Below are 21,740 nucleotides of genomic sequence, written 5' to 3' on the forward strand. Positions count from 1 at the left end.
AGTCAGAGTATGAAAGAGTATGAGGCTAGCAACTTCACCCCTGTAAGACCTGCAAAGGACTGGGACACGAACACCCTCTGGTATATATATATATATATATATATATATATATATATATATATATATATATATATATATATATATATATATATATATATACACATATGTGTGTGCGTATGTATGTGTCTATATATCAATATGTATGTGTATATAAATTATATAGAAGTTGCTAGCCAGTTCTTTGAAGGTCTTACAGGGATGAAGTTGCTAGCCCCATACACTTCTTTTTTTACTCTGAATACGACTCACCTCAGTCGACTAGCCACCAGGTACATAATTCATTGATTAGCTCAGCAGGGGAACCAATAGATTTGTTTTTCAGGGAATGGACCCAGATATTTTGCCATCTGGCCAATAGATGGCAGTCGCGTACCCTTAGCTATAGTTCAAATAGTTAGGCGTCCTTGTTTCCTTTATATCTGATCTACTTTAGAAACCAGTAAAAGAGGAAAAATCAGTGTCTATTTGGATGTGTTAGTGGAAAAAGTGCTTCTGGATTTACTAACTGGTTTTATCAACATCACGGTAAGACTTATAATAGTTCCGGATCAGTGTATTACAGTTATATCAATTTTACTGTTTTGCTGATTATAAGTGGTTGTGGTTACTGGCATTTGCCACTGGTCGATGGTTATCGGTGGCCGCGTAGTGAATTGTAAATTTTTCTTAGCTGTGTATGGTTACGTATAATATATATTATGGGAGCTATCTTAAACTTCTACAAAGCTGAAAATGACAGGCGTTTTGATATGGCTTATTGCTGGTATTTACCATGTCTGGTTCATTGACTTTTAGTAGAATACTTCATGTCTGGTTAGGTATTAAGAACTAGGCGATTCTGTGAGAGACAGGTCATGTTTAATAATTTTGTTTCTGACCAGCACTTCACATATACATATATGTACATATACATATATATACATACACACACATACAGTATATATATACAAACGTTCGTCACGAGTCTCATGGTACTTGAGAGCTCCGAGCTTAATCAGATAACACAAGACAAAGCCATTAGTGTCACGTGTGCGTTGAAACGTCCCCTGGATACAGATCTAAGTGGATAGCGGCGAGAATTCGGCTGATTTTCCTGTTTTCTCACTGTAATTAGTAGTAATTTTATTATTATCATGAGAAATGAGTCTATGTGCTCGCGGAACTTGCTTGACACAATGTCCCACTCGATGAAATCCTCGTAATTGTACAGGCTTTGTAAATAATATATATATATATATATATATATATATATATATATATATATATATATATATATATATAATATATATATATATGTATATATACACATATATATAATTAACTATCATTTTCATTTTCCTAAACCCCTGATAAAAGCAGGCTTATTCATATGCAAGAAAATCAATCTCTCTCTCTCTCTCTCTCTCTCTCTCTCTCTCTCTCATAATCTTCCTCTTACCAAACAAACTGGCTATTTCATACACTTGAAAACAATTCTAATAAAATGTTGCTCTCTCTCTCTCTCTCTCTCTCTCTCTCTCTCTCTCTCTCTCTCTCGCTTTCGTGTTGACTAGCATTTTCTCTTTGAAGTTATTCCCAACACAGCATAGGTCTAGACCTAATTACAATTGTCAATCTTGACTGCGAACATTGTTTTTTTTTTTTTTTTTGCATTAGGAATCGAATGGATGACATTACATAATGTATATGCTCTTTAATTGCTGGAGTCATCCTTATAAACATGTGATTCATTCAGTTACGCAAAACGCTCTCTCTCTCTCGCAAATAACTGTCCCCTTCCTTTGCCCGACAAGTAGGTCTATTTCAATAAAATATTCGCGTCTTTATCTCTCATGCTGACTAGTATATTCCCTTTGCAGTTATCCTTAACCACACATATATAGGTCTAGGCCTAATTCAGTATTATCACACTTAACCAGGTAAATAGGCCTATGGTTTACTTGCATTAGGAATCGAACGGGAGATATATCTATGCATTTTAGTTGATAGAAGTCTATATAAATCTATAGTTAATAAATTTATCCACAGTTTTAAATGCAACAGGTAGACCAGACCAAACTAGAGTCAAGATATTAAATACCTGAGTCAACAATGGCCCTATCATGCAGAGGTAAACGTTGGTTCGGCATGGCGTCATCCTTCAATTTTCTTGCATTTGTTTTCATTCGCAGGGCAGCAGTTAAGCAATTCATGCCTGAGGTTTCTTGCATAACCGCTCTGTTGAAAATGAACGGAACACGTTCTTTTTGGTGTTTATATGGTCACTTCTTCTGCAGATGTTCACCCACTTCCTACATATTTCGACCTGTTCACGGCCAACATTGTCCATTTCTGTTACAGCATTCGTAAATAGCACATTTCACCATGGCAACAACGTACAAAATCCCCAAAACCTCAAGATTTTGTCACAAATTCGTGAAAACTCCCGCCCACGGGTTGCCACGTGCTAGGGAAAGAAGGTACTGGCTTGCTTAGAGCTACCGATGAGTGCACCATGTGACGTCATGCACGGTCGATTTGAAAAATCGACCTCTTCGTGACTCACCTGGTGCTGACGTCATGCCTTCGGAGAGGACATTACGATAGCAGAGAAAAACGCCAGATAAAATGCTTGTAAATGCATTCGAGACTGAAAAATGAAGGGAGAAAGATAAAAATAATAGAAACGAAAGCTAAACGCCTCCTACAAATAAATTTCATAAGGAAAACAAAGAAGCATATGAAGATGATACACATGAACACCAAATCATGCTTCCGTTAAATCGGCTCTTTTTTTTTTCGAATGTATGATGAAAGACACATTTCTAAACACCCCCTGAAGGTGTGTTTGCTGTATTGAAGGCAAAGAAGTCATGGGATTCGTCAGACTAAATAAGTAGCTCTTCCTGTGCTGTAAATACACAGTCATATACAGCATTACGTGCATATTATGTCTGCCTTTCGTACCTAAAAGTCTACTTCGAGCACGTGTTCCGAGACCCAGCTAGTACCAGTGTTTTCGCGCTGGTCTGATACTGTGTAGTCCTGATACCAGTTTAGAATCTCTCTCTCTCTCTCTCTCTCTCTCTGGGAAAACTCATAGCAGACGAAGTAAGGAGAATCAGCTAGCATGCAATTTATAATTTCGCTGGATGAATTTTTAGGCTGATGTTACTATTTTGCATTTTCGAATTCCCCTTTTGCAACGTTTTTACAAAAGGAATACTCCTTTTGCCTGATTTTACTTAACTTTTATCTAGTTCATTGTTACGCTTTCCCGTAATGATTTTGTTGCATTCTTATTTCCTTCATCATTGATTTTCATTGTACTTTAGTTTCTTTTTACTTCGCAAAATGAGTGCTATAAATTGCAGTGGGATATCATATTTTCCTCCTTTCTCGTTCGCCTTTCACCTTCTCTTTCCTCTTTACATTTGTTTTGCCAATAGAAGTCAGAAATAGAACCACCATTATATAAGAGGAATGAAGTCAGTCTACCAATAAATATGGTCGATAGAAGTCAGCAATAGGCCTACCAATGCATATGGTCAATAGAAGCCAGCAATAGGTCTACCAATACATACGGTCAATAGAAGTCAGCAATAGGTCTACCACAACATATGGTTAATAGGAGTCAGCAATAGGTCTACCACAACATATGGTCAATAGAAGTCAGCAATAGGTCTACCAATACATATGGTCATCAGAAGCCAGCAATAGGTCTACCAATACATATGGTCAGTAGAAATCAGCAGTAGGCCTACTAATACATATGGTCAATAGAAGTCTGCAATAGCTCTACCAATACATATGGTCAATAGAAGTTAGCAATAGGCCTACCAACACGTACAGGCAATAGAAGTCAGCGTAGGCCTACCAATACATACAGGCAATAAAGCAATGGGCCGATGGTCAATAGAAGTCATTAATAGGTCTACCAGTACATGCGGGCAAAATGTCAAACATCAGTAAGCCTACTAATACATAAGGGTAATAGAAGTAAGCTATAGGCCTACCAATACATACGGGCAATAGAAATAATGAAGCTTTTTTTTTCGTTTTCGCTTCGATGAATCCAGCAACCATTGAACCCATCTACATCCGAATTCATCCAGGAAGTACGCAAGAATAAATTCAACTCCAGAGAATTGTTAAAATGTCTATGAAAGCGCCACTTGTATCCCAGTTCTCGTAGATACGTGGTCGCCATGTTTGGTCGCTACGTCACTATCGTGTGTGTTGGCGATTGGCCTCACTTCGTATAAGATGCATGAAGGAGAATCAATGGTGGTGAATGTCAAAACCTTTGGTGGGTGTGTCTGACACTTCACACGCATGTATATTTCTTAGCTTTTTATATACACGTTCGAGTGTCTAGTGAATGTATAGTATATATATATATATATATATATATATATATTGTATATATAATGTATATATGACAGAGAGAGAGAGAGATCCCACTCTCGTTTTCATGTTTGTCAGTCAGTAAACATTATCAAACATTGAGCAGACGAAAATGAAATAACATTGAATAAATTAATATTATGCACAGAATTAGTCTCAGTTCATCACTTCAAAAAAGAATAATGAAATTAATAATTTCTTTGCATGCATCGGCTTCTCCACTCAATAAGAACGCGTAGCCAAGATTTGCGTGAGAGAGAGAGAGAGAGAGAGAGAGAGAGAGAGAGAACGCTGTCTGGCACAAACAGTGACAAAGTCTGACACGTATTAAATAACATCGACCTGTGAACGTATTAGTTCAATCCATCGTTGCCAAAACACGGTAAACAGCTGCCAAAACACAGAGCCATCGGCGTTATTTTTTTCCCCTTGAACTGATTTGTCGTGTTAAACGCTGGTGTTGTTGCGTCATTCCCGTGATTAAACGTTATTAAAGCGTTGTATACATCGTCCCATAATGAACGCACAACTCAGAAAGTCGATCGGTTTAAGAAAACAAATGAAGGTGGGCGATAGTTTATGAAGTGTGTTCTTAGGCCGATGTTCTCTTAGGTTATCTGTCCAGGCCTGACGATGTTTAGGTTTACGGAAAACTAGTTTAAACTAACTTACAGTGGAAGAACAAAGACGTTAATGCTATCATGTCATTACCTATCATTGAGAGAGAGAGAGAGAGAGAGAGAGAGAGAGAGAGAGAGAGAGAGAGATTTTTCCACCCACTTTCGAAATCCCGTGTGATGACAGGAGTTGAGATTCAATGTCAAGCTTATTCCTCTTCTGCCTCTGACACTCGAAGTACACAAGAAATAATAACCCATTGCACTAGATTATGGCGTGATTTAAGAGACAGTCGGAAAGGTGAGGATGGAACCCAGATACCGAGGGAATAACTTAGCTGAAATATCACTACAGAGGGAATTTCTCGGCAGAGTTTATCAGGTGTCACTTTGTTTTCGCAATACTTGTGTATCAATGCCCTTCTTCCTTGTTCCGTAATGATGCAAGTTTTTATAATCTCCTGGACGAATGTAGTTAATACAGATATTTGTTTGTATATATAAGGATTATTTTTACGTTAACGAAACTTCAGTAAGAGGCCTGAAAAAAAAACTTCATAATTTTCATGCTTTAAATCACGTCCTGTGGAGGTTACAAAGACGAGAGACAATCGGTTCAATCAGGTCTAGACTGTAGAACTCCGTGCCTTCCTTTGTGTTTCCTGAACATTCAAATTGTTCTGGCTGAAAAGGCAGGTAAGATGGAGGTTTATTTCCCTCTCTCTCTTTACGTTAGGTAACCCGGGTTCGAACCTTGAGCAAGGCTGGAACGATCTGGGAATGCTTCCTTCAGTCAGCGTGCTTATGTTGACAATAAGCAGTGAACTATCCACCCGCAATGAGTGCAGCCGAGGTTGAGAATTGAAATTGAAATTATTATATACATGAGATTAAATTGAGTGGATTGAAAGAGAAAATGGGGAACTAGTATCTCCAAAACATAAACATAACATGTAAAATGATTGAGCCACATTGTGGCACTATCCCTGTCATTAGCATTGGGTTTAAGTCTAATACAAGATATATCATCATGTATAATACACGATAACACATGTGACCGAGCACTTCTCGGTCAAACTATAAAGTATTATTATTATTGTTATTATTATTATCATAATCATCAAAAAAAGACAGGCTATAACTCTAGTCGGGAAAGCAGAATGCTACAAACCCAAGGGTCCCAACAGGGAAAGCGAGGAATAAACTATGAGACAAATGAAAAAGCCAAACAAATACGATTAACATCTTAATGTCAAATCTGGCGCGTCTCGACGATGCGATCCTGCGATTGTGCATGTACGCGGAGAGAGAGAGAGAGAGAGAGAGAGAGAGAGAGAGAGAGAGAGAGAGAGAGAGAGAGAGAGAGAGGTTAGGAAATATATGACAGCACACATACGGGAGAGATCTAGACGGTTGTGTGACGAATGGATCGAGAAACCACGACCAAACAACAGAGGTTGTGTGGGACAGAGTGGGACGTGGTCGAAATAAGAAAGAGATCTCTTGATAACAACCAATTTAGGACCATGTTGGCGAGAGGAAGGATGAGCTGAGAGAGAGAGAGAGAGAGAGAGAGAGAGAGAGAGAGAGAGGTCCGAAAGCTACGACGCCTGTTTCCATGGTGACTAATACGTAGGACGTTTGGCTGGAGAACACACTCTAGTCCCATTTACTGGGATTTGTATATATATATATATATATATATATATATATATTATATATATATATATATACATATATATATATATATATATATATATATTGTATATTATATATATATATATAAATAATATTTGTTTTGTTTTGAGGATTATTATTGTAATTATCAGGTATCACGATTTCATCATGACCAAAATTTGAAACAAATGAAGATTTGTCCAAATTTTTCGAATTCGATTATTATTATTATTATTATTATTATTATTATTATTATTATTATTTGTTCAACATTAACAAGAATTTTTGTAGAACTAGCCTAAAAGGTATTCAAATCTTCAAGGTCAGTTTCTACAGAGTAAAACGCTTGTCCGTGGAAATTTAAGAAAACAGAAAGAAAATATCTGAATTAAAGTTAAAATCAAGAGAAATCTTCATATAGACAAAGAATCTAAGAAAGTCTAAACATAATTCATAGTTCTATGAGAGTAAATTGAATTTTTTGTGTTTAATCCAGAAACGCGTATATAATACAATTTACGCCATTCATTGCAAACACTGTTTGTCTCTGTTCATGTTTCGAGGGAAAATAATGACGTAAGCATGCAGTAAACTTTGGAGACACAGAAGAAGGCATTAAATTCCTGCATTTGTTGGACAAAGGGAATGAGGGGTGTGAGGAATGCCTTTGAGAAATGATCTCTCACTATACAGATTCCTGGCTTTACAACAATTATCCATTTCTTAGACTTTTTTGTTAATTCCTAGGCCTATGGGGGGTCAACCCAATGTCCTTTGCCAGCCAAGTATTTAAACACAACAGCAAAAATCAACAAAAACAACAAAAATGAAGAAAGAAAGACGAGGCTGCATCACAGGGAAGCAATATACCAGACATATCTGGTCAGTAAGAGAAATGAATCCGATGAAACTTAGGCTATAGAGCCAAGCACTGGGGCATTTTCAGCCCAGGGAGGTTAGAACCGGCGCACTGAAGATAGTTGAAATATCTTTACAGAACCAGAATAGACACTAGAACTTCTATAGTGACTGTGAAAAACAGAATGGGCCAGGGATACCTCTCCTCGAACACTGTATTTCAGGAGAAAAACATCAGCGAAACATAAGGTTGGAAACGACAAACCAGGCTTACTCGTCGCATTGTCCACCTGTCATACAAGCAGGTGTAGTGTAGCGGACTCAGCGGGGTATTAACTTTGCAAAAATAGATGGACCTCTATTTAGATGACACGGAAATGAAGGAAAAGCCTTGGTATTTATCACTTCTGTTTTTCACTCCATCCGGAAGCAAGTCTAATACTATTTTTTCCCCCTTTGTACTTCGAGTTTACACTGGTTTACCAAAAAAAAAAAAAAAAAGTGCATTTCTTGTGTTTCAAACCCCGCCCCTCCATCCAACATTCATTGTAATTTGACACGGCTTTAAAATGTCAATGTGCTTCAGTAACGCTTTATTTTCATCGTGTCTGAATTAGTCAGAAGAAAGATTCAAATCGTACCACAACTATAGGACGATATTGCTGCAGTATTAACCGATATCCAGTTAATAGTAAAAATAATCAACTTACCCCATCTGTTTGACAAGTTTTTATTGCTTGCACGTGCTTTCTTTACAGGAAAATCAGCTCTCAGTAAATTCCCATGAATATTAACCGACATTTTTTCCTTTATAAACGTTGGCGTAAGTTAGAGAGTGGGTGCCATCTCGTTTAAATTACATAGCACTAGTACCATCTCGTTTAAACGACATATAACATGTCGCCAATTAGTATGCAGAGTGCTGTTTTTTTTTTTCCCACATATGAATTCAGTGACCTCTCCCCCACGCAAAGCAACCCACTCCCTAAGAGAAGATAAATTGATAGCTCTGCATCATGGCATTTAAAACGGTCATCTGCACTTGCGCGCAGGCAGCCTCTCATTTGTTCCTGGTAAGGTTAGCCCGCAGTCCACTTACTTCATCTTTTAATGCACGCATCACATGAAGCAAAGTCTGAGACAGTCTTTAGCATGTAATGAAAAAAAGCCATCATTATATAATTTCTTGAATTTGGTCGAGCAGATTATTATAAATGCCTCTGAGGGACTGTTGGCGAACGTGGGCGTATGTAGGACTAGGCCATGTCTGGATAACAAATTTCGCTTTGGAATAATCTACGCATTTAACGATTCCTTAGAGGCACTTTATCACTGCCCAAGGTCTCACAGAAGATGAATATCACATTAAACTTTAGAAATAAGACTTGAAATGCTGCTAGAATGTGGAAATTTTGTTGAAAACTTTCAGAACCTTGGCAACCGCAAACTGCTCTTCGCCGGCATATAGCAAGGTAACTTGTCTGACCGGTTTTGTTTGGTTTTATAGAGCTGCAGACTTGCGCGGCTAAACCGTCTTCTCTAAACGTGTTCTATCTGTATCCAGTTGATGAAGAGTGATAATGAGATATGGTTGTCGGCAGATGAAAAAAATACGTTCGGTTTCTGTAAATTATCTGCGCCTAGTTGAAGGCACTAAGCCGGTTCAGGCCTCTCTAGGTTTGGTGGCCATTCAAATGGCAGCTGTGGAACTTTGCACAGCATTTATATTCAACTAGACCATTTTCTCAAACAAAATCAGGTTTTTATTTGTGCAACGGGATGTTATGTCAAACTTTTAATACCTTTAGTTATTGTGTATAGACTGTAAAGTGTAATAAGACATCATAATTTAGGCAGGGACTACTTTTCTTGTAGTAGTAAAAAAAAAACACATCCAAATATATTCCGCCGCCTAAAATTCGCCGATTTTAATCTGCGGGCAGGAAAAAATATTCAGATGCTAATAATAACAGTACTCCTCGCTATTACTTTCACTTCATTATCATAACGATGCGAAGTTGACGTGTACGATAATTATCACCGTGTAGATTACATGTGACATTCCCTTTTTAGTCTAAATAAGGAGAGGATACGACGTTTTAACGCGTTGATATAAACGCATGAAAACATTTTGTCGAGTAAATAATGGCTTCAAGAAACCAGAACAAAACATAGTACAAAAATAGTACTAAGAAACAGGCTGAACGGGCAGCACCGAACTTTGAGTGCACGTCATTCGGTTAGAATGGCGAATCACTAAGTCTATACATGTACGCAATCTTCTCAATCTGGTCCAAATTTCTATCTCATTTCTCATCCTAGAGGATTTAAAGTAATCTCATTAATTCATTCGTTTCGATAAGCTTTTGTCATGTGATGTGCTGGCCTCTGTCAGGAGGCCAAAGCTAGGATTCGGTAGCACTTTGTATAAACTTTTTGGTTATACCTTTTTTTCTTATTTTTTGTCGCCGGTCGAGTTTTAAAGGGTCAGGGGAGAGGGGATTAGATTTGTGACAAGAGCGAGGGAAGGGGATAATGAGGAGGAGAGATGCTGTGGAGTGGCGGGGATGGGGGGAGGCGGAGTATGCAATCTAAACAGGATACCTAATTTAAGACCCATCGTAAATAACATCCTCAAACTCTCGCTCACACCCCGTCTAGTTTTGGTGTATTTTTTTTTTTCTGAAACGAAAACCCTTTCAGAAATTTAATGTGAATGGCTATTTTTTTTTTTATCTTGACAGTATTATTTCATGGAGAGAGTGAGTCTAAAAGCTTAGAGAGTCCCCACGCTTGGCAAATTACTATAAAGAGCTCAGCTGAGCCTTCATGCGCCATACGAAACTCCTAAAAATGTAATTACTAGTATCCGAGTTGACCCGTCTGCTTGCTACTTAAACTTCCTGTGCAGTTCCTATTTTAAATCCAACGTTAATCACATTTTTCGATCAATGGAAGTAGAGTAAAACCCTCGAAACGCCTCAGTCAATTCTCACTTTCAATTCTCCTCACACACACACACACACATACACACATTCACTCACCACACTACTGCGGCCGGCTAATGAAGAATTAGAGGAATTTATTTCTGGCGATAGAAATTAATTTCTCGCTATAATGTGGTTCGGATTCCACAATAAGCTGTAGGTCCCGTTGCTAAGTAACCAATTGGTTCTTAGCCACGTAAAATAAGTCTAATCCTTCGTGCCAGCCCTCTCTAGGAGAGCTGTTAATCAGCTCAGTGGTCTGGTAAAACTAAGGTATGCTTAACTCACTCACCACACATTTACATTCATTCATCACACCTACACATTCTCTCACCACATACACACATTCATTCATTACGCTTACACACACATTCACTCATCTCACCTGCACACACATTCACTCGCCACATACACATTCAGTCACTCACCACACATACACATTCATTCTCCCCCACACACACACACACACGCGCGCGCGCTACGTTCCTGCTTTCGAGTTCAAGCGATCGCTACAGCGTACAAAAAGGCCACATCGAAAACAGAGCTATCTTTCGGTGATCTCGGTATAATGCTGTTAGAGCCGCGGCCCATGAAACTCTCACCCTGCTTTGGTGGCCTGTGTTGTTTCGTTGCCAGAAGCACGATTATTGGTAACTTTAACCATAAATAAAATCAAAACTACTGAGGCTAGAGGGCTGCAAATTGGTATGTTTGATGACTGGAGAGTGGATGATCAACATACCAATTTGCTGCCCTCTAGCCTCAGTGTGTTTTAAGATCTGAGGGCGGACAGAAAAAAGTGCGGACGGACAGTCAAAGCCGGCACAATAGTTTTCTTTTACAGAAAACTAAAAGAGAAAGATTGGTCAGTGAACATCAATGTAAAGAGTTCATTAAAAATGATAGTTAGTTATAAATGATTTGTTTATATATAGACCTCTGAATATCTTTTATGTGTTCTTCTGTGTGTGTGTAAATCATTAAAATGATATACATATACTATATATATATATATATATATATATATATATATATATATATATATATATATATATATATATATATATACTAATATATATACCACATATATACATACCGCGTGTGTGTTGAGAGGCATGAAAGTGAGATAATTGAAAAGTCAGGCGAATTGAAAGTGATGATTGATTGAGGCGTTATGGAGGGTTTAAATCTACTACTGCATTATTCTCTAATGGTATTTTTATCTTTTTATTTGATACTCTAAAATTCACATATACAGCAGTAGGACTTCATAGATGTACCTTAGAAAAGGCGGAGGTTTGTAAATGTAAGCCTAATTATCGTACAGGATTTAGAATATCCACTTCTATATTTATGTCTTTGTTTTTAGACTAAAACTGACATTATGCCTGTATCCGCAAGTTTTGCAGATAGTGGCTTGAAGAATTGGTCAAATATGAATCGTTTGTCCTTAGAATTTCGTCCTTGCCGATTGTTAAAACGGGTTTCTGTATCGGGAGACAAAATGAAAACATTAAATTATCTGTTTCTATCGTCAGAGTTTTAGCCCTTCCCGCCTGACTACCCCAAAATAGTAACAGATCTACCCAAGGTCTTTTCTCCCTTAAACGCACTTCGTCTGACCTTAGTGATTCATAGCATTTCTCAACTTGCATTTTTCTAAACTGTGGGGCGGCAGAGGGTTGCCTGTGGTGAATCTTAAAGGCCCTCGCTAGCCAGTTCTCAACAAGCCATTACTACTAATCTGGTGCAAACCTATGGTCTTCATTGCTGCTTCTATGTCAGTCTGTTAAGACCATTTCGCTGCATTTAATACTTTCCCAAGTATGTGACTGTATAATCATTGATATATATAATATATATAGATATACAGTATATATATGTATATATATATATATATATATATATATATATATATATATATATATATATATATATATATATATATAATATATATATATATATGTATATATATATATATATATATATATATATATATATATATATATATATATATATATATATATATATATATATATATATATATATATATATATATATATATATATATATATATATATATATATATATATATATATATATATATATATATATATATATATATATATATATATATATATATAATATATATATATATATATATATATATATGTATATATAAACGCATATTTATATATATATATATATATATATATATATATATATATATATATATATATATATATATATATATATATATATATATATATATATATATATATATACCTGTGCTATATAATATATATATGTATTTTGTAGCTATATATATATATATATATATATATATATATATATATATATATATATATATATATATATATATATATATATATATATATATATATATATATATATATATATATATATATATATATATATATATATATATAAACGCATATTTGCATGTATGTTCTGTGTGATTTATGGTGTAAACTATATTTTGATAACTTACGACTAAATTTAATGTGTTTCATCGGTGGCTACGTGACTATATGCCCTTCTGAATTACTCTGACTATGCATACATTGCTTACCAATTGTACGCTCTCACAGAATGGATGTGGTTCCCTGAATTCTAAATTAACACTTCCGAGTTTCCAAATGGGATGTATGAGGATTTATTACGTGTGCTACCTCGTAGAAGCCATAGCGCAAAGACATTAATTAAGATCCGGACTCGCTACGACTCCAGGGCCTGTTCTGTAGGCCTAATCAGCCTCAAGGTTCATAGATTTATGCATTATATTCTACAGACCAAGGCCTCTAGAGGAACAAGACAAGGAGCGCACATACACACACACACACACACGCGCACAGAGAGAGAGAGAGAGAGAGAGAGAGAGAGAGAGAGAGAGAGGTGTGGGGCGATGGATATAGCTAATGGTAGCGACTGATTATAGTCACAATACTTCAAAAAAATTTGTTTTAACCTTTTGCTTATATTTCATTAGCCTTAGTCCATAACCATTCTTCATCTACCTCCAGGTCAAGATGGGTAAGAGTGTAAGGTTTAATAACATCGGGGATACTTGACAGGAAAAGGTTGAGAGAGACCCGTGATAGTCTTACGATAGAGAAACAGGTCGGCCACTCCTAGACGGCCGTGACGTCACTCCCCTGGCGGCGCGCGGCGTCACTCGGGCATGTCTGGGTAGATCAAGTTTTGTTTTTTGTTTTTTCTTCTTTTGGCGGCAAAACTGGATTCGTTATGTTCTGTATGTCAGTCTCAGATCAACTCGAATATATTCAGGACGATAATATAACTTCGTCTCCTGTATTTGTCCTTTGGTGCAAAAATTTCGGTGGTATGCGACTAAAGAAGCCATTTGCTTTGCGCTTATAGAGCTGACATCGTATTAACTCTCTCTCTCTCTCTCTCTCTCTCTCTCTCTCTCTCTCATTGTTTGGGAACTGATTTCCCAAAACACTACGTGCATTACAAGATGAGCTGTTGATGGAACATGACTGAATACAAAAAACAGGTTTTACAAAAGCCATGTTCATGAGAGCGTTGGTTCACGTGATATTAAGTAGCAACTAGACTCATGTGCAGGTGCAGTCCACGACAGACATAAAATTAATACAATGTCCTCGTTCATTGTCAGTTTGTCTGTGGCATTTCATTATTAGGGCCAATGACATTATACCCAGTATAAATATGCAATGCTCTGCCAAGCAGCCTGACTCGAAGATCCATTTTTTTTTAACTCAAAGTCGATCTTAAACAACTTTCAAGTACTTTTAATTCCCACTATTTTACACTGGATCTTGACTTCCAAAACTCGCTTGGTGCAGAACTCATTTTTATGAACAATTAAAAAATCGAAAGTTGAAGACAAAGTGATAGGAAAATGCTTCTTGAAACATCTAAAAATGCAATTGAATCGCGAAAATGAAATGGAAACTCCCTGAACGACTTGGAACACACGTTTCAGTAATAATTACGTATGATTGCAATGCGACAGAATTATGGTATCGCTCTTTCTTGCGACAGGTACTTCAACAGACATGCAAGATTACACAGATCTTTTATTACCCGTTGGCAAGACGTCTTGCGTTGTCATTCGAGTGACAGACTCTGAAATACATCGGAACGTATTTTTTCCTTCCTCTCGGTATAATAATAATAATAATAATAATAATAATAATAATAATAATAATAATAATAATAATAATAATAATAATGCTTCTTGAGTGATTAATCAATTATTTCATCGATTAGTGTTGCGAATTTTCATACTCACTCCCACATCTGGTAAAAATTTTAGATTCTCTCTCTCTCTCTCTCATTATGTTAACGAAGCACGAATTAATGCCAAGAGAATGCAAGACCTTCTTGAATATTCTATCTCGTCGTGTTAGAAATGGGTTAAGCCTACTCTACCGTTTGCAGTCTCAGGACTGAAGCTCGTAAAACAAGAGTCCTAAGCCTTGCTCAAGCCCTGAAGAAGACTTTGGCAAAAGCCGTTACGAACAAGTAAATAAATACGTACAAATTATCCTTTACATTACAAGAAATAGCATAAATGATATTGAATGAAATGCGTATCTGGTACATGTAAAACTTGGCTATACACCCGCACGTTAGGACAAATTTGGTGAAAGTACGATATATTCAGTCCTAAAAGCTATGTTAGGTTAATTTTTTTTTTTTTTAGATTTTTCCGGACCTTTCCCTTCTCTATGCCCTGAAAGCGGTAAATTTCACATTATGCCTGGCGTAGTTCTTATGGGAGTATATCTTTACTCAACCGAGATCAGTTTTCTTCCATAACGCGAAAGTATAAGTAAAAAGTAAGAAAGTATACATGTAAAGTATAATGAATAAAGATGAGGAAATCATAAAATATGAATATATGCGTACAAACGAGACTCGAAAAACTTCAGTTCAGCCTCCGAGAAAAACCTGTGCATCCTGATTATTCCGGCTTGACGGGCTACGCGCCCATAGAATTCTTAGTCTGTGAGCAACGTGATTATTTGCTATCATCTCTTCAACGTCTAAGCCTACTCACTCATGACAGAGTCAAAATACACGTGACTCTTTAGCCTCTTCTGCAACCAAATTGTAGACCTATCCCTTCCTGAAAGGAGCAATCATCAAACTACAGGTGACTGTAGCTTCTCTTTCAACTAACAATTAGACATACTCCCACGTGAGTCATGAGTGTCAAAACACTCGTGATTATTTAGCCTTTTCTTCAGCCAACGTGTAGACCTACTCCCTTTTGACAGGGTCAAAATACAATTGACCATTTAACTTCAACCATTTGACCTATAGCTATTTAGCTTCTGCTTCAACCTACTTCTAGGCCCTACTCCCTCACGACAAGGGTCAAAATACACAACTATTTAGCATTTCCTTAACCAACTCTTAGAACAATTCCTTCGACATTTGACCCATGCATGTTTAGTGTCTCCTTCAACCAGTGTCTAGGCCTGATCCCTCCTGCGAAGGTCAAAATACACGTGACTGTTTTACTTCTCATTCAACCAACGCAACGCCTAGACCTACCCCGCCTCCTTTAACATGACCCTCAGTTGAACTCCTCCCCCCCTTCTCCCACACACCCTCCCTCCGAGCAAAGCCGAATCCACGTGACCAATTTCTTCTCTTGCAAAAGCCGGTGGTTCCTCCCATTTCACCCTCGTTGAGCGAATGTAGCTTTGAATGCTGTACATATTACAGCCTCGGCAAACTATGATGGCATATTGCTGTTGAGAGAGAGAGAGAGAGAGAGAGAGAGAGAGAGAGAGAGAGAGAGATGTTTACGTGTTCCTTCTGGAAACGACTGAATGATTGGCCAATAATTTTAATCTCTAATTTGTTATTCTTTTATAAATTTCGTTTCAGAGTGGTGCTGGGCAATTTTGTGATTTTTAAGGTCTCTGTTATTAGTCGAAATCTGATTTGTTTCCCTTTGAAAATCGGAGAAAGGTCAGGAAAGCTCACATGGAATGTTCCAATTATAATAATAATAATACATTAATAATCTAGTACGTGATTGATAAAAATTATTAAACACAAAGAAATGTTATGTTAAAATCACTATGGCGCTATCTATAAGCCTAGTTTCAAGACTCCGATTTCTCCGATATGACCATGACCAAACTTCACTCGAAAGACAGATTCTCTTATATTTTATGTTCTTCTGAGACAAAAAACTCAATCTGTTTTGACATTTGTGTTTAATTTAAGTCCTGATAGGCCATTTTATATAAAGAAAGGTTAACTGAGGGATAGTATGGTACTACAATGCGGCTCTCAAGCACCGTATTACTATGCGTGTATTTCTCTACCTAGTTATTCAAGCTCTTCATTAGTTCATAATAATTGCATTCTAACTTTTCTTCTCTCTCTCTCTCTCTCTCTCTCTCTCTCTCTCTCTCTCTTTTTTAATGAGAAGAGAGAGAAATCTAAAAAGTACTTAACGGGGGCGTGGGGGGAGTGAAACATAGAGGTATATGGTGCAGTTTACATAGAAGATTCACGTTGTTGTCTATGTGCCATTTACATAGGCATTTGAACCGCTAATGTCGTGGTAGTTCCCCAAGCACATAGAGCTATATAGGAAAATACCCGTTAAAAATAGAGATTCATGACAAAAGATAAGAAGCCACTCGAATGACAATAGCACTTCGTTCTCTCAGAATGGCCATGCATACTTATGACATGAAGACTGTACCAGCGTCGTAGGCTTAGCGAAATGTCCTTGAAAATGTTGTTCTACAAGTTTTTCCTTTAGATTCTGCCAGTGTTTTCTTACCGAACTACATGTTTTTCTTTTCCTCTTCTTATAGACGTAGAACAGCCAGGATTTGATAAGCCTGGGGAGATCGTTAGTGAATTCCAACCGCTCTTTTGAGATCAAGAGATCTTTGAACACAACAGATACTGAACAGGAAATATCGACTGAACTTGTATGGCGGCTAGAAACGGATAGGCCTATGGGTCATTATGGAATTCCAATGGACCTTTCGTGATGACTCGGAAAAAAAAGAAGCCACAGAAACGAAACATGGATAGGGTTTGTATGTCACGATTTATTAAGTGAATGAGGAAGAATCTTTATCGTTATATCTCATGAAATCAGTAAGTGCTGCTTATCTCTCAAATTCAGCGGATTCTGACTTGCTCTTCTATAAGCGCTAAAAGTTCTGAAGCTTTTACTTAGAAAAAAGTATTCAATCAGAATTCTTTTCAAGGAAAGGGAGGCAATTTCTAGGAGGTTCTGGAAATAGGAAGAAAAATAAGACGTATAAATCTTAGAGATGGTTATGTCACAGGACCACAGGGAATGGAAAGATTTTATTGCCAATATCTTCAGAGCGGTAGCCCCTAAAAAGGACCAAAATTATGTGTCTCCTTGAACAAAAACTTATTTTATAGTCGGATGATGTGCCCTAAAAAAAAGTCAAAGTTATATTCTTGATAATATTCCCAATGGTCAAATGGCAATGCTTCTTGATGTCAAGAATATGTCAATTACAGTAATAACACCAAAACTGTTAATGTTGCGAGTCATTATGGTAAAACTGACAACTATTTCAGTTTCTTTAAATGAAACAGAAATAAGAAATGAATAAATATCGCCCATGTTTACCCAACACATGAAAAAAGAGAGAAAAGACTTGAGAAGGGTAAAAGTGGTACTATCTGGGCGGAGACCAGGCCCTCTTTTAGCCCAGTGGAACAATGACCAAAACAATACCTACACAAAAGAGACAGCGAGGCTACCTGGTGACTGAGATGACCCCCGTTTTATTTAGCAATTTGCTTAAGATTCAATTTTGTCTAGAAGAGGAGTGCATGAATGAGCAATTAGGCTTAATGCTCTCTTACCTGGCCATTTGTCATTTCTTCACTTTCCAGCCAACACACAAAATGTGTAGTTGCTTGGTATGAACACAATAATTTAAATAATCAAAACTAAACACTTCCTTCCCTAAAAGCAGATTCAACGCTCGGGATAAATGTTCTAAAACGAATAATTTGATCTTTCTCCAAGATACACTCAGTCCTATTTCTGAAAACCCACAAGCATTTTCGTTAAGTTATCCTGGCGTATCAAGGACAGGAATCCTCTCTCTCTCTCTCTCTCTCTCCGAGAACTTGAGATTTGTGGATGGATAAGAACCCTTCTTGGCGATGGCCCACTTGAATGTTGCTGGATGCTCCCCCTGAGGAATTTCCCGGGATCCAGTAGACAGACAAAAAAAGAAAATTACCCTGCTGGTTGGTTCCTATACCTCTCACCTCTTCATGGAGAGAGGAGAGAGAGAGAGAGAGAGAGAGAGAGAGAGAGAGAGGTCCGTCTGGAAGGAGTAAAGGTGGCATCAGTGCTTAGGACTCGTATGAGAGAGAGAGAGAGAGAGAGAGAGAGAGAGAGAGAGAGAAAAGTCTAGTCTGTTTGAAGGAGTAAAGGTGGCATCAGGTGAAGAGCTTAGGGGTCTGTTTGTAGGAGTAGAGTGGTGAGAGGAGAGAGAGAGAGAGAGAGAGAGAGAGAGAGAGAGAAGTCTGTTTCGAAGGAGTAAAGGTGGTGTTAGAGAGAGGTGAAGAGAGAGAGAGAGAGGTCCGTTTAGGTGCATCAATGCTTAGGACTCGTAAGAGAGAGAGAGAGAGAGAGAGTAGGAGTAGAGGAGGTGTGGTGTTAGAGAGAGAGAGAGAGAGAGAGGTCTGTTTCGTAGGAGTAAAGGTGGTGTCAGAGGAGAGAGAGAGAGAGAGAGAGAGAGAGAGAGAGAGAGAGAGAGAGAGTCTGTTTCGTAGAGTAAAGGTGGTGTCAGAGGAGAGAGAGAGAGACTATAGACCGTGTTCTTGAACACGTGATGTAGGTAAGTTTATCAATCGTGTCTAATATTACGGCTGAAACTGCCTGAACAACTTTTATTCTCTACAAGTCAACGTTTTGAAAATGTTGACCTTGAATAACCAAGTTCACCCTTTGCACTCTGAGCTTTAAGTGGCCGTTTTATTCCAATATTTTCATGCCTAGCGAGATCACGCCACTGCCTTTATCCAAGACCTTGTTTGCGTTCGTTGCATATCTTGCCAAACAGGAAACCTTGTAATTCCTCTTAACTTCTCTAGTAATGATTGTTCGGCATTTGTTTCCTGTTAATGATAATTTCTCCTACTCAGTAATTCCGTCCTGCTTGTTTTCGAACTAGCTCCTTATCCTAAGTTCTCTAGAAATCTTCCTTTCATAGTGGTTTTCTACTGAATGATGCTTTCTTCAATTTCCTTGCAATGAATCTTTCGAATCTATTTTTCAGCATGTGACTCTGGCGAAGAGACATTTACGTGTTTCAAGACAGAGGTTATATTAAATATCGATCCTTATGCATGTTTACAGAGTTCAAGCAACTGGATATAGCGTCACATTACCCAGGGAACAAGTCCTTAGTTATAATATTCTTTGATTCGAATTCACACATTATCTCAGGATACTGATACTAGTCTCATACAAAGCGACTGTCGCTTCTGAATTCAAAGAAAACCAGTGTTGCAGAGCACTTCGTCCGTTTTATTACACGTCTCACCCTAAGGCTTTTTATTACGTATTATTTCACACTTTTTTTTATGACACTTGGCTGCAAAAAGACTTTTATTCCTTGCTTGTTATCACCACGAACTTAGACTAACTGCATGCTGTCAGAATGCTTTTCAGAAGGCAGTATCAGACATTTAAGCTAGATCGTGGGTGAAAATTTAGTCAGTTATCAAATAGCAGTTTTATGTTTTATCCAAATTCTTTTACTCCCAAGGCAATTACATCCAGTAACAAAGAAATGGGAAGAGCTTAGTCCCAGGTTTAGTGGGATTAGGTTAGGTCAGATCTCTGTTGCTATGAATTAGTTTGCTTGCTAATGCTCTCTTGTCAACATCATCAGCTTAAATAGACAGTTTACCAGACCACTCGATGTTTCTTTTAAATTCCCCTTCATTGCATACCTAAAAGTAAAACAACCAAATAATCCCAGTTTCAGATAAGAGAGAATGTTTTTGTGAATGAGAAATTCCTCGGATGTGACGCAATCGTTTCTGCGCAGTTATGAAGAGATTATAGAAAGCGTCTAATGTGATTTGGCCTTGTACCATGCGAATCATGTAGACACTTTAGGAATCACAAATGTAGAATGTCTGTATAACAATTTAGAAGTCCAGTCGCTGTCTGCAAGCAGACTTCTGGAATAAAGTATAGACATTTCGGGAAGTCCCCGTCAAGGTTAGAGTACCGGCGAGTTCAAGAGGGGACAAACGGAATATAACCTTAAGAAAAAGCAAGGGTAAATCAGTAATCACATAAGCATATGGGTACCCAGAAAACAATAAAAACACAAAGAAAAATCATTAAGATATAACTGCCATAGGCCTATATGTGACTTTGGAATAGCCCCGAAAGGCCGAACGAGAGTTAAACTCTGTTTAGTCTAGCTTTTGTCCACCCTCCGGTTATAACTGCCACCATTACCGATCTGTTTCAAAGAACGTCTGTCAGACGTTTGGTTCCGTTTACGTTGAAATCTGGTTAAAACTGTAATGGTTTGCTTTGTGTTTATATAACTTTTGTTGCTGTTTGTCATTTGTACGATAATAATCACCAAGAGATGACCAATTGTTTTGGTGGCCTAGGAACAAGAGTGAATCTTCAGTGAGGGACGTTTTTGGGAAGTAGCATTCTCGCTGTGGCTGACCAAGTATATTTGAAAGGCAACTTTACAAAGTGAAGCCAGTTTTGTCAAAGTACGTTTTTCTTATATATTTGCTCAGAAATGTATGCTTGTTCTCATACTTTTATATTTAAAAACTGGATGTACTACAATCAGAACCGTGGGGATATAAGACTACAAACATGCTTGGGAAAAGTTTGAAAATTAAATGTCCACTTCAGTTTTAGAATGCGAATTGTGTCAAGTTACATGTGTGGAAGTGTTGAATATTCTGCAGGAGAGAGAGAGAGAGAGGAGAGAGAGAGAGAGAGAGAGAGAGAGAGAGAGAGAGAGAGAGAGATCACGTGTGCTGGCAGTGGGGCGTCAGACTGGTTATAACAGAAGCCGAGAGACCTCTGGAGCCTACAACCCCCTATTGAGGTTGT

The 21,740-nt window shown here is 37.6% G+C and overlaps 1 protein-coding gene across 1 annotated transcript in view; it reads left to right on the forward strand.

Moving 5' to 3' along the window:
• The first annotated feature begins 522 nt into the window (after positions 1 to 522).
• Positions 523 to 21,740, forward strand: part of LOC136846479 (uncharacterized) — a 191,342-nt gene continuing 170,124 nt past the window's right edge. Inside the window, exon 1 of the mRNA XM_067117339.1 lies at positions 523 to 585. The gene's annotated coding sequence lies outside the window, so the exon portion shown is untranslated. The remainder of the gene's footprint in view (positions 586 to 21,740) is intronic.

Source organism: Macrobrachium rosenbergii, chromosome 2 (assembly GCF_040412425.1).
Source record: "Macrobrachium rosenbergii isolate ZJJX-2024 chromosome 2, ASM4041242v1, whole genome shotgun sequence".
Taxonomy (NCBI): domain Eukaryota; kingdom Metazoa; phylum Arthropoda; class Malacostraca; order Decapoda; family Palaemonidae; genus Macrobrachium; species Macrobrachium rosenbergii.